General features: G+C 44.4%; 1 protein-coding gene across 5 annotated transcripts in view; it reads left to right on the top strand.

Moving 5' to 3' along the window:
• Window positions 1–4,319: 4,319 nt before the first annotated feature.
• Window positions 4,320–13,349, top strand: part of WDPCP (WD repeat containing planar cell polarity effector) — a 183,203-nt gene continuing 174,173 nt past the window's right edge. The window contains exon 1 of one of the 5 annotated variants that reach the window (XM_082215763.1): window positions 4,320–4,329. The gene's annotated coding sequence lies outside the window, so the exon portion shown is untranslated. Of the gene's footprint in view, window positions 4,330–8,930; window positions 9,000–13,349 lie in introns of those variants that run through there. The other 4 variants (XM_082215765.1, XR_014217731.1, XM_082215764.1 and 1 more) reach the window with 4 other exon arrangements.

The raw sequence follows: 13,349 nt of genomic DNA, 5'->3' as shown, positions 1-13,349 counted from the left end.
CGCCTCACTCTCGCCGCCGCCTCTCGCTTTGCCACCTGGAAGTTGTAGTCCGTAGCTCCCCAGACGGCATGTGGCGCGGAATCAAGGTTGCGGCCCAGGAGAACTACAAGGCCCAGGACGCACCGGAGCCGGCATTTGCCCTCAGTCGTACGTCCGCTGAAGGAAGAGGGGGGCGGAGAGCGGGAGGAGGGAAGACTCGGCTTTCGCCTTGACGTAGAAGTCACGCGCTTCTTTCAAGAGGAAGGTGGAGGGGGGGCAGTTGGGGCGCATGCGCAGAAGGGCGCCCGGGAGTTTTGCTTGAAGTTCATAGATTTTAGCTGGCAGCGCGGATTTTAAGTAACAGCTTTCAAACAATTTACAGACGGCAAACTGAAAAAAACGAAGAGGGAGAAACTCAAAAACCAGGATGAACTTTTATGGACGACAGTACATTCCCATCAGATATACGAGCCCGGTCTTGGCTGGGGAGGGCGGGGTATAAATAAAAATTATTATTATTATTATTATTATTATTATTATTATTATTATTATTATTATTAATGAAGTGTTACTCTGAATTCCAGGTGGGGAGAGAGGAAATTTTAAACAGTGACGTCCATAGCAAATTAAATGCCAAAAGACAGGCAGTAACAGTTAATGTATATTAACAGTGGGGGCTGCAAAAAAAATCAATTATTAACAAAAAAAAAATCTATCTTTCGTGAGGTGGCAGATTCTCCTTTCTTGGAGGCTTTAAGCAGAGGTTGGGTTGCAATCTGTCCTTTAGCTGAGATTCCTGCATTTCAGGGGGTTGGACTAGATGGCCCTCGGGGTCCCTTCCAACTCTACGATTCTATGATTCTATTATAAAGATACTTTGTTTGGCTTGCCGTGGCAGAGGCTGCTCATTTCATCAGAGCCGTTTCGCACGGAATATTTTGAGGATGAGATGGGAGTAATCACCCTCCCAACCCTGCCAGGACCGGAGGGGAGGGAGCTTCACCCACAGATCGCCCAACACCTGCCCCCAATCCAGAAGGCATGAGGGGGCTGGGGACGCTGGGTGGAAAGCATCGTGTGTCTCTTTCACAACTCTCCAAAGTCACTGCCATGAGTGAACTCGAGTTTTTTAAGATTAAAATTTGGACTTAATTAACGGGCATGCTCTGAGTGAGGGGAGATAAACTACTCTGCTAATTGATTCAGCCACTGAGGAGCGAAAGGATTCAAGTGGAAGAGGGGTTATCATCACAATGGAACTGGTATGTTGGAACAAAAGGGGGTGAGTCTTCTTTGCTTCTTTTTGATATACTTCATATTTGCTCTTTTACTTGGCAAATCTCCCTGGAAGGGACTGACTACCGATTGACTATGCATGCAAGCGGGATTGGAGAATATTCTAATATTTAAGACTCATTTTGACCTTATTATTAACTTTGTGGAAAAGATTTAGGAAGCTGCAATTAATTCTAACTGATTGTTAAGAATGGAAGATGGGAATTGAGGCTTCTAGCCAAAGTATGGGCTTAACTGATCTGGACAGAGATAAAACAAAGAGGTTTGGAAATACGCCTGGTACAATTGGCAGAAAGTCAGATTTCCTCCATTTGGGATGTGTCGCAGTTGATAATTATAGGCACGAAGAAGTGAAAGTGAAAGACATGGAAGAAAATAAACACCCACACAGAAACATATTGTTTGATTTAATTCACTTGCAAGACGAACTCGGAGGCTGAGAAAAATGAACAAAGGATTAACATCAGATTGATTTGTGGGAATCACCTGGACTAACTTAGAGACGCAGCACAAATGTGAGATGATTGCTATCCCCCGACCTCAGAGCATGGGAAGTCAAACAAAGATTTATAATTTGGAATAATACATGAACTGTTTGATTATTTTATAATTTGGAATTTTTTTAATGTGGCTTTTATTGGATTCTTAAATTGGAAAACTTAATAAAGATTGTTATATATGTATAAAAAGATACTTTGTTCCAATTCAGTCCACAATTGATGGCACTCAATCTCATGAAGAATTGTAAGCCCGCAGCTTTGCACTGTAGTCTCCTTTGTGAAGTTCCTTTGTTTTTCATACAGTTCTTTTAAAACAACTTTCCATGCTGCTTACCTGATGGAAGACATTTGGGATATAAATGTACAAAAATAGATAATGTTGATAACTGATAATCTCAGCTTGAACAGGGCCAATGAGGCAAATCTAAAAAACAAACAAACATGGAAATGCTACATAGATCAACCCTCAATGAGATGCAGAAAGAATTGCAAGTAATAATGGCATATACAAACAGATATAAAAACACAACAAATTGAAATTTATTGACATTGTGCCCGTCCACTTCCTGCACTTGTCGAAATGAAGCAGAAGGGAAAAAGGAAGAGAATTTTTGGTCTTGAACTTTCTCATGACTATGGCTGGCTAGGACTATGATTTTGGAGTGAAAAAGCATTGGAAACAGACAGCTTGACCTTCTCATAAAAGCTTCTGCTGTGCAGCTCCTATGACTCTTGAAGGAGACTGAAATTTCCAGGAACTCTTTCAATCTTACATTCTGCCACATTAATAGCCCAGTTTGGAGTTCTTCCCAATTCCTTTTTTGTTTTTGCTACCCTTAGTAATTAATTATGCAGACACTTGGCCACCCTTAATTTCAGATCATCCATGAAGACCCAAAACAGATCCTGTGCGCAGAGGGGTGAGGGGAGACAACTTCCATTCATTCACTGCGAGAACTGTCCATTTATTTCTCTTCCATGCTTCCTGCACTTTAATCAGTTACCAACTCTTAAGATGATCCATCCACTGATAGCAGACATCTAAGTTTGCTCAGGAGCCTTTGATGGGGATTTTGTCAGACCTTTAATAATAATAATAATATTTATTATTATTCTTATTATTTATTTGTACCCCATCCATCTGGCTGGGATTCCCCAGCCACTCTGGGCGGCTTCCAACAAAAACAAAAACTACACTAAAGTGTCATGCATTAAGAACTTCCCTGAACAGGGCTGCCTTCAGATGTCTTCTGAATGTCAGGTAGTTGTTTATCTCTTTGACATCTGATGGGAGGGTGTTCCACAGGGCGGGCGCCACTACCAAGAAGGCCCTCTGCCTGGTTCCCTGTAGCTTTGCTTCTCGCATTGAGGGAACCGCCAGAAGGCCCTCGGCGCTGGACCTCAGCATCCGGGCAAAACGATGGGGGTGGAGACGCTCCTTCAGGTATTCTGGACCGAGGCCGTTTAGGGCTTTAAAGGTCAGCCCCAACACTTTGAATTGTGCTCAGAAACGTACTGGGAGCCAATGTAGGTCTTTCAAGACCGGTGTTATGTGGTCTCTTGGTTCATCTTGCTCAGTATTGTCTACGCTGGCTGACAGCAACTATCCAGTGTTTCAGACCGGTGTCTTTCCCAACACTGGCTAGAGATGCCAGGAACTGAATTTAGAACCTTCCGCAAGCAATGCAAATGCTGTACGGCTGAGCCTGCATACTCACCTACATTTAAAGCACATGATTCCCCCAAAATAATCCTCAGAATTGAAGTTTGTTGAGGGTGCTGAGAATTGTAGCTTTGGGAGATAAATGAATAGTTCCCAGGATTTTTTGGAGGAAGCCATGTGATTTAAATGTATGATATGTAAGTCACTGACATTACACCCCTTTCTCAAAGAAGTTTAAGATACTTCTAAGGAGATCTTACTCATTTCCTTTGATGTGAAATAACACTGGAGTGGTTTGCAGGCAGGCAAGTTGCACTTTTGAAAATGTTGTTTCTCACGAAATAAAACGTAGCATGAAATTCCTGTCTGTTTCTCCTTTTGGGGGCCTGGGGGCGGAAGAACGTGCTGGTGTCCAAACTTATAACTATGCTACTATCCTGATTTTCCCCATTTCTCTCTTTGGAGAGGAAAACAAGCTGTTAAATGCAGATGCCCTGCACACTCCAAGTCTACGAATTAGAGTGATACAAATCAGAACCAACTTTGACCCCAGTGCCAACCAGGGGTGTAGCCAGGATCTGGGGGGGGGGGGGCGACTTATCTGCGACCCAGTTGGTCAGTTAGTTAAGTGTTTTCATTTATTTTCTTGATGGGGGGCGGACGCCCCCCGGCTCCGCCCATGGTGCCAACTGGAAAAGACTGCGCCTGCGAGGACTTGCGGCGTTTCCTGCCTCGGCGCGCGCGCAACTGAATCCGAGGCGGCAGCGGGCGGCTCCCTTGGGCTTCCTGGCGGGGGAGTCTCTGCTTCGCCCGTTGCCAAGTGACGCCGAGGAAGCGCGCGCCCGGCGGGAAAGAAGGGGTTGCCTTTGCCTTCCTCCTCGTCCTCGAATGGTGAGCGCTGCGGGAGACATTTGTGCATTTCGGAGGCATCGGAAACGCGCCTCCTTTGCTCTGCTCTTTTTCCCTCGCTTGTTGTGTTTCTGGGGGCGGGCGGGGAGAGAAGCCCCCATCTAAGGACCTGCGAGGGCCAGAAGAGGCGGCGGCGGGCCGGGCTAGTCCCAAGTTCCTCGCGGAGCCGGATTTTGTTTCCCTTTCCCCTTTTTATCCTATTGCCCTGATTACAGCGGTAGTTTTCTGATAGTCCTGCCTGCTGCCTTTCAGTTTATTTCCTGCGCGTCGCTTGTGACTCCTCTCCTCAATAGACGCACTCAGAGCTGTGTTTCGTGGAAATAAGTCGAACTCGGGATGCACTCTCACCCTAGTGAACAGGTCTTTGGGGTTACATGCATTTTTATTGAAGGAATGACGCAAAAGCAGCAAAAAGTCCTGTAGCATATTTTATCATGGCATAAGCTTTTACAGACTAGTGGCCACATTGGAAGATGCATTGGATGAAAGCTTATGTCACGTTTTGGTGTTTAAACTGCTGCAGGACTTCAAACTAACACAGCTGCCTCTCTGGAAATTGGTTCGTTTCTTTAGAGTAGAGAACGCTGATCAGATGTTTGAGCAGCTTCTTAGAGAAAGTGTTGCATAGTTTTCTTGCATATTCAGTGGGATACGTGGATTGTAGAGGGTTCTTAATTCTAAGACCCTTGGGTATAATGTCCAGGTTCTTGCATTTAGTAAGAAAGAAGATATCAGTCTGTACCTGTGCAAGCTGCCTCTCTGGAAATTGGTGTGAAGGTGACCAAGCTTAGCTTTGTAGTCTCAAAGGCAATAATAGTTTATGGTGATTAATATGATTTAATATATATTATTATGTTTTGAAAACTTCACTAGAATTTACATATGTGACAAAGTTTCAGTCTCCTTCTCACACCCAATCCTGTATTTCCCAACCTTTTCCCGACCGTGGCTCCCCTCCGACCTTGTTTCCTTCCTGTGCACCCCACAGGCATAGACAATGGGGCGGGGGGGGCAATAAGTAAAAATAAAAATCAATACAAATCTGAGGTTCTGCCCCCCAACAAAAGCATGCCCCCTTACAATAATCCTGGTTTTGCCCATACTCCCCCATCCCACCAGTAAAAAAGTAGCTATTTAAATATTTGTTCGTAAATAGAATATGTTTTATTTTATACAAAATACAATTACATAAAATGATAGGAACATAATGAAATATTGTTGTATCATGGAGCTGGAAGGAACCCCAAGGGCCGTCTTTCTAGTGCAGCCCCTGCAATGTAGGAAACTCGGCTAAAGCATCCATGACAGATAGCAATCCAAGCTCTGCTTAGAAGCTTTCAAGAAGGAGAGTCCACAACCTCCTAAGGGGGATCCATCTTCCCTGTATTATAAAAAGGAAGCAACACTTATTTGACCCAAGTTGTTCGACACAGAGGGAGAAACCTACAGATACAGTGCAAAAGGCACACAGAAAGTTCTGTATATTTGGGAGAACTTTAAAAACCAAATGGTCTTCAAAAAGATCTTGTTATTCAGCGGAGGCCTGGCTGCCTAGATAAAACTATAGTCCACAGGTTTTCAACCTTTTTGCGTCTACAGCTCCCTTGGCCAACTATATTCTTTCTGCAGCACCCCTGTGGGTGTCAGGAGCCCAGTTATGTCCCCCCTTGCCTGCAGAGCTGGCAGCTTCTTGCCCCTTTTTGAAGACCCTCCCTTGTGGAGTGTTCCCTCAGCATCCTCTCCCCTCTCCTCGGGAGGCCTCTGGGCAGCTGCTACCATGCTGTCTCTGAGCTTGACCCCCCACCCCCCAAAGAGAGGTGCCTCCTCACACTGCCCCACAGGGGCCAGAGACTTGTTCATCCATTCCCACCAGCAAGGGCTGGCAGACTGGGGGGCTGGGCTCCCTCACCCACTTGCTTGCTTACTCCAAGGCCGCCTCTGCTCCTGGCAACCAGCACCCCCTGGTCAGCCCCAGAGGTACCACTTGTGGAGTTTGTAGGCAGGGCTGCTAAAACAAACAAGCCTTTGGGAGGCAGAGACGCAATAAGACATCAAAGGGGAAGGAAAGAGGGACTGAGGCCAGTGTTGCCTGCGGCACCCCTGACCATCACTGAAGGTACTCCAGGGTGCCTGGCACACTGGTTGAAAACCACTGCTATAGCTTTACACACCCTTACCTGTGGCTTTCTTCTGAGTAGGCACTTAGTTATTTACTAGATGCAAGTCAGCAGCACTAGGCGCTGGGGTGGATTGCACTATGCTCCTTGCAGAGTTAGGCCCAGACTGCCATTGGACTCAGCACTAGCGGCAGCAACAAACAGCTCTGGCTCACCCAGCCCTACCCATTGCCACTCCACCACCGCATTTGCCTGACCTGGGTGTTCAGGATTGGGAGCCTCAGCGATTGCCCTCTCCCGCTGGAAACAAATCAGGACTGCTCCAGGAAAAATGCATGTGGCAAAAAGGAGCGCTAGACCCACAGTTTTTTAAAAAACTATTTTTTTCCTTCACTTCTCACTTCCTTCTGTGGTCTCCTTGCCTTGTGCTGTGGCCGCCCATTTATGCAATTTATAGCTGTGCTCCCCTTGGAATATCCTGGGGGCCCCTGGGGGGCCATATGCCCCCCCCAGTTGGGAAACACTGCTGTATACTATACTTACCAATTTCCATGGAATTTGTTCATTGTTTAAGACGAGGACGCAAGTGTCAGACGAGGCAACTCGTTTACTTTTTAAAGTATCTTCTAATCTGAATGGTTCTGACAGTTACAATACTTAACTGAGGATCAGATGGCACTTTAGTATCTTTAAATGTTGTGCTAGAAGGAGTTTAGAGACTTTAATTACAGGGCTTGACAACCTGATCCCGCTAACTATGCCTACTTAGAACAAATTTGTTTTGCGTGGGCACTGCTTCTCTCAAAGTATGTTTTGGTCATTTCTAGATTAGATTACTGCAATGAGCTGCATAATAAACATAATAAACAGAAAGGCTGAGGCTGTAAGGCCTGCAGGAGGCTTTGCTAACAAGAGGGAAACCCCTCAGGGCAGAAGCGGGAAAGGAGCTCCGACTGGGCTCCTGGGGGGTTTCCCAGAGTGGAGTGGCTGTGGAAGTGAAGCGGGAGCCAGAAATGTTGCGCTGGACCTGGGCTGGGCCTGAAAGGAGGCGCCTGGGGCGTCTGCTGCTCTGGAGCGGACTCTTAAGGAGCTCCGTCTCCGGAGTCCTCTCACTGGGCCATGACACTTGCACCCATGTAGCCGCCGCCATCGTGCATGATGTCGTCGAGCCCCTGCCAATCCTGGAGAAGCTGCCACTGCAGATAGACTGCTTGGCCATGTGGGGTGAGTCAGCTCCAAAGGGCCCAATGCTGTCTGAAGAAGCAGTGCAAAAGGCAGGCTTTTTTTGGCCAGCACTGGGCCGGCATGTACAAGCTGTGTCCCTCCTGGGAGGGACGAATTTGCTTGGGCATTAAGAAACCTGGTAACTTGCTTCAATTGCATATTCAAGCAAAGGGTCAAAACAACTCAGTCTGATGATGGCTGTTGCTAATAGCGAGAGCAGGGAAAGAAGTACAGGGCTCTTGGAAGTGGATGTGTATATGGCAAGTCAGTCTTGTGAGTACGTATTTTCAATTAGACATACACAGGTCAGGTTATAAAGGGAAAGTCCTTCCTATTTGCCAAGTATACACAATTCCTATGCCCAAATAAACTGCCTATTGAGTTGTGGGGTACAATTTGCATAATGACTGGAAAGCTGAAGAAATGCAAATGTTGTCGTATGACAATGGAGTGGGTTTTTTTTTGTGTGTGTGTGTGTGTGTGTGTGTGTATTCTTTGAAAGTTTTGCAATTGGTTTCCCATCTTACTAGGAAGCCTGCTTTGCTTTCACTGTATTTCTGATGAAAATTTGTGGAGTTTTGTCCTTGAAATCAGTAAGCTTTGTAGGTGAATTATTCTACTTTATTATGAAGTTACTTTTAAAATGGCCTTCCTGCTGTGTTTTGAGAAATGAAAGAATAGTAGAAGACTGGATAATTCCATGATGCTGTGGTGCGTGTTAAATAACTTTATCCGGCATAATTTCCTGGGATTTGCATAGTGAACTTTCATCAGCTGCAAAAAGCATTCCAGTGACACAGACCAGGCTAAATTGAGAGGCCCAATATGCAGTGAAGTGAGATTGGAGGGAGGCAACTGCAAGAATGGAAACAATGAAATGAGTTGTTTTAGCAGGATGACTTTCTGTGGAAATTTACATAATTGCCACTCTAGCACAGTGTTTCTCAACCTTTTCTGACCGTGTCCCCCTTCCAACCTTGTTTCCTTCCTGTGGCCCCTCCTGTCCTACCGGTAGAAAGGTAGCTATTTAAATGTTTTGTTTTGATAAAGAAAAATAGGGGTGGTTTGCTTTTGCTGCCCCACCCCCCAAGGGACTGAGTCCCTGAAGTCCATGATCGGTCAGAGATGAATGGATGGAGGCAGGATGCAATGAAAGCAAGGCAGATCTTTATTTCTCTGTTGCAGCAGAGTCCACACCCCCAACAAGGAGGCAAGAGAGACCCAGAACCAAGAAGAAACATCTCTTTTAAGGGTTTTCATTTTGGTGTGGACATCCCCTCTACAACAGTCAGAAATTACATCACACATAAGGTTGTTTTTTGTTTTTTTTTTACAGTGGCTCAGGCCACAGGTGTGATATTTCTGAGGATTTAGCAAGTTTTACATAGTTCCAGACACAGTTTACACAGTCTCGTGCCGTGGCCCCCCATTTACGCAATTTTCACCTGAGGCCCCCTGAAATATCCTGGGGGTCCCCAGGGGCCGTATCCGTGACAAATGAGTTTTAATAAAAAAAAGTTCTATTTACAAATGAAACATTTAAATAGCTACCTTTCTACCTATAGGACAGGAGAGGCCACAGGCAGGAAGCAAGGTCGGGAGGGGGCCACAGTTGGAAAAAGGTTGAGAAACACTGTTCTTGGGTGTAAGCTCTATAAACTTTTGTGTTTACTTTTTAGTAAAGTTGCATAGGATTGCACTGAGTAATGTTATTAAAATGATTGCTGCAATTTTCAATCTACCTAGAAGGGAGTGCAGGTTGACCTGTACAGTAAACATCTAATAGGTGAGGAACATAAGACACGTGAAACAGTTAAAACTACAATAAATCTACTTGGTGTCTAAATTCATTGATCCAAACTAGGAGTTCATTCTGTTAAAGTAGGAAATGGGACACAAAACAACTGTGCCCATTTAGATACCTTTTTTTTGTACTTCTCAGCGCTAGTCAAGTAATCTTGAACTCAAACTGCAGGAAATACTTGGAATTCCACTGTAACAATATCCAGCAGAGATATTTAAGTAGTATTAAGTTTCAAATACCTGAAGCAAAATGCTCTTCAAGCATCATAAGCAGTTGCAGCTTATAAGAACTAGTATACAAGTAATCTAGTTTCTTTTTACCATTTCCCAAATGAGGCATAGTTTTAATTTTGTCACCAGAAATTTACTGCAGGGGGGAAATGAATATTGCATTTCATTAAAGTATGTCTAAACTTTAGTATCCCAGGTAAGGCTGGACGATATCTAATTTTCAACATATCACCAGCTTAACATCACAATATTTCAATATATCACGATATATGGGTCTAACTCTTAAACTGACAAATTTTTACTTACTTTTAACGTATTGTTACAACTGTTGTGTTATAGTATTACTGTACCAGTAATGTTTAAATTAGCACATTTTGTCTAAAAATAAAGCTGTAGAAGTAATCAGTAGCATAGATATCAACACCAATTATTTGATTGTTTGTTAATTTTATTTTCTACACCAGACCAAAATACAAAAAATAGAATGAATAAATTGTAACAGAACAAAAGATTTTTAAATAATATTTTTATTGCAAAAAATGTGCATTTCTTTTATAAACCAGGCTAAACCCCTAGTAACACCAATACAATATAATTTTTTTAACGACAGGAATCTTGTCTTTAGCTTCTTTATAGAATTATAGGGTCGGAAGAGAACCTGAGGGCCATCTAGTCCAACTCCCCTGCAATGCAAGAATCTCAGCCAGATCCTACATGGCAGATGGCCGTTCAACCTCTGCTTAAAAACCTCCAAGGAGTGGCCGGTTGGCTGGATGCTCTCATTCTCTCTTTGCTGCTCAGAGTAGGAAACCCCCCTGTCTGACCAGTTACCAGGAACGTGCTTTGAGACTGTGTGACAAGTTGATAGAAATATCCCCAGGAGTCCCTCTAAATTAATGTGGAACGATAGGGGTGTCTGTAGGACAAGAAAGAGAGTGGCTTTGAGAGTTTGGTGAAACGATGTAGACCATGTGAACCAGCCTCCACTGCATTGGATGGAATAGTTTCACATGCACCAAGTGGAATAAAACAGGTTGATGTGATAGTATGCTAATTTTGGTGAAACCTTTGCTTTACCTACTAACTTACATGAAAGTGAGTGGAACACAAAGGGACCTCTTTATCAGAAAGTGGTGAGAATAAGTTTGATCACAGTCATTCATACATTGGTAACATTCTGATAAGATCATCATGCTCTGAATGAACTACCTCTGAAATGCAGTGCTATAGAGTTCTAAATAGCCCAAAGGAAAAACAGAATACTAGCTTTATGTTGATTGCTCAGGCTCAGTTCACCTTGTTTGTTGTTGTTTAGTCGTTTAGTCGTGTCCGACTCTTCGTGACCCCATGGACCAGAGCACGCCAGGCACTCCTGTCTTCCACTGCCTTGTTCACCTTTGTGTTGTTTAGGTTGATATATACTGTATTTTTTGCTCTATAAGACGCACCTAGTTTTTAGAGGAGGAAAACAAGAAAGCAACACAAAGCCTCTTGAGCGAAGAGGGAGGAGCACTCCGGCTGCGCTCAAGAGGCTTTGCGTGGCTATCCCGGAAACCAGAAGAGCAAGAGGGATTGGTGCGCAGCGATCCCTCTTGCTCTTCTGGCTTCAGCGATAGCTGCACAGCCTGCATTCGCTCCATAAGACACACACACATTTCCCCTTACTTTTTTGGAGGGGAAAAGTGCAGCCTATAGAGCGAAAAATACAGTATATTTTGCTTATATATATATATATATATTATTGAATTTAAATGTTACATCACAAAATTAAAAAGAAAATACACCACCCATCGGTTAACAAAAAATATGTTATATAGAAACTAAAATGTTACTAAAAAATAAATGTTACCTATACATAAAAGAAAGTTCTTCCATTCTTTAAACCCTTAAATTACATCCTCCTGTATGAACCTGCCCACAATAAGTGTCCAGCAAAAGACTAGCTCTGGGTCCTCTCATCTTCAGAGAAATAGTGGCTGCATGCATTGGGTCAGGGTTTCCCCTGCCCCGGACTTTGACACTCTTCTCTCAACAAGCCACATGCCAAGTTGCTTATTTGGCCATATATGCTTTCTACTTCCAACAGTTAAGTTAATCCGGCAATAGATGGAGAGAAGCTTGTTTCTAAGACTGCAATCCTATACACTTAAACATGGAATTAAAATCTCATCAGACTTGGATCACACCCATAGCATACATTTAAATCACCTCTATCCCACTTTAGGGGATGCGGCTGTGGGTTAAACTACAGAGCCTAGGACTTGCCGATCAGAAGGTTGGCGGTTCGAATCCCCGTGATAGGGTGAGCTCCCGTTGCTCGGTCCCTGCTCCTGCCCACCTAGCAGTTTGAAAGCACATCAGAGTGCAAGTAGATAAATAGGTACCGCTCCGACGGGAAGGTAAATGGCATTTCCGTGCGCTGCTCTGGTTCACCAGAAGCGGCTTAGTCGTGCTGGTCACATGACCCAGAAGCTGTACTCCGGCTCCCTCGGCCAATAAAGCGAGATGAGCGCCGCAACTCCAGAGTCGGCCACGACTGGACCTAATGAGGGGTCCCTTTACCTTTATACCACTTTAGCAGTCGTGGTGTCTCCCAGAGATTCCTAGGAAATGTAGTTGTTAAGAATGCTGAGGGTAGCTTTGTGAGTGGCCTCCTCTCAACAACCATAACAAACTGTAGTTCTCAGGATTCCTTGCAGGAACCAATGACTGTTAAAGTGGTATAGGAGTGATCTAAATGTATGCTGTGGGTATAACTTTACTGTGGCTTATGCTTGAGTATACATGGATAGGATTAAGCTGTAAATCATTCTTTTAAGATGAACATTCAAATGTTATTGGGGTTTTAATAGGTGATGTAGTACACCATCAAAAGAACTTTTTCTCCATCATGGACTGGTTGAGCAAGATCCAGTAGTTCCAAGATTCCTTTTGCTGGGAGCTGTGTGACGTCGGGGGATCAATAACAATGAGGCCCAAAAAGGCTACCTGATTAATTGTGGTTCCATGTGGGCACCATACAGTTTCTCTGTTCCTCTACTACAGTGGTTCCCAATTAGCTAATTACTGAGGACCCCTTATTTTTCAAAAGCCAAGCCACGGACACCCTACTTTTGAAATTTTTGATAACTCTATGGTAGTTACCTCTGCAAAGCAATTTTTTGAACAAAATGTGGGGTAGCTCCTAATAAGCAATGGCTTTTAGTTTCACTAAAAAGCAGACTAGGGCTGGGTGATAGCTGGTTTTCAACATCATGGTATATCAGCAGCTAAGCATCATGATATCCTGATGTACCACGATGTGTGCTCCCCTCCCCCCACAAAGATGGACCTGGCAGTGGTAGAGGGTGGGGGGGGAGTCTAATGGAGACCTTACCCCATTGCTGGCTCGTGCTGGAGGCAAGGTGGGGGCTCCTTTAAACTTCTCCCTTGAGGGGAGTGCAACTGCACGCCTCTCAATGGAGAAGTGTGGCACAGCGTTCACTTCCCCAGCTGAGAGCTGAGGTGGTCTGGGATCCCTTACCTCCCAGCTAGCAGAGAACTACAGTCTATATCTCTGCTCTCCACAAAACTCTCCTTCCTGACTGCTGCCTCTGGACTTTTTAAGCTCAGCAGTTCCAGGAGATC

Source organism: Podarcis vaucheri, assembly GCF_965113315.1.
Source record: "Podarcis vaucheri genome assembly, chromosome: 3".
Taxonomy (NCBI): Eukaryota; Metazoa; Chordata; class Lepidosauria; order Squamata; family Lacertidae; genus Podarcis; species Podarcis vaucheri.
This window is presented reverse-complemented; position numbering and strand designations above follow the sequence as displayed.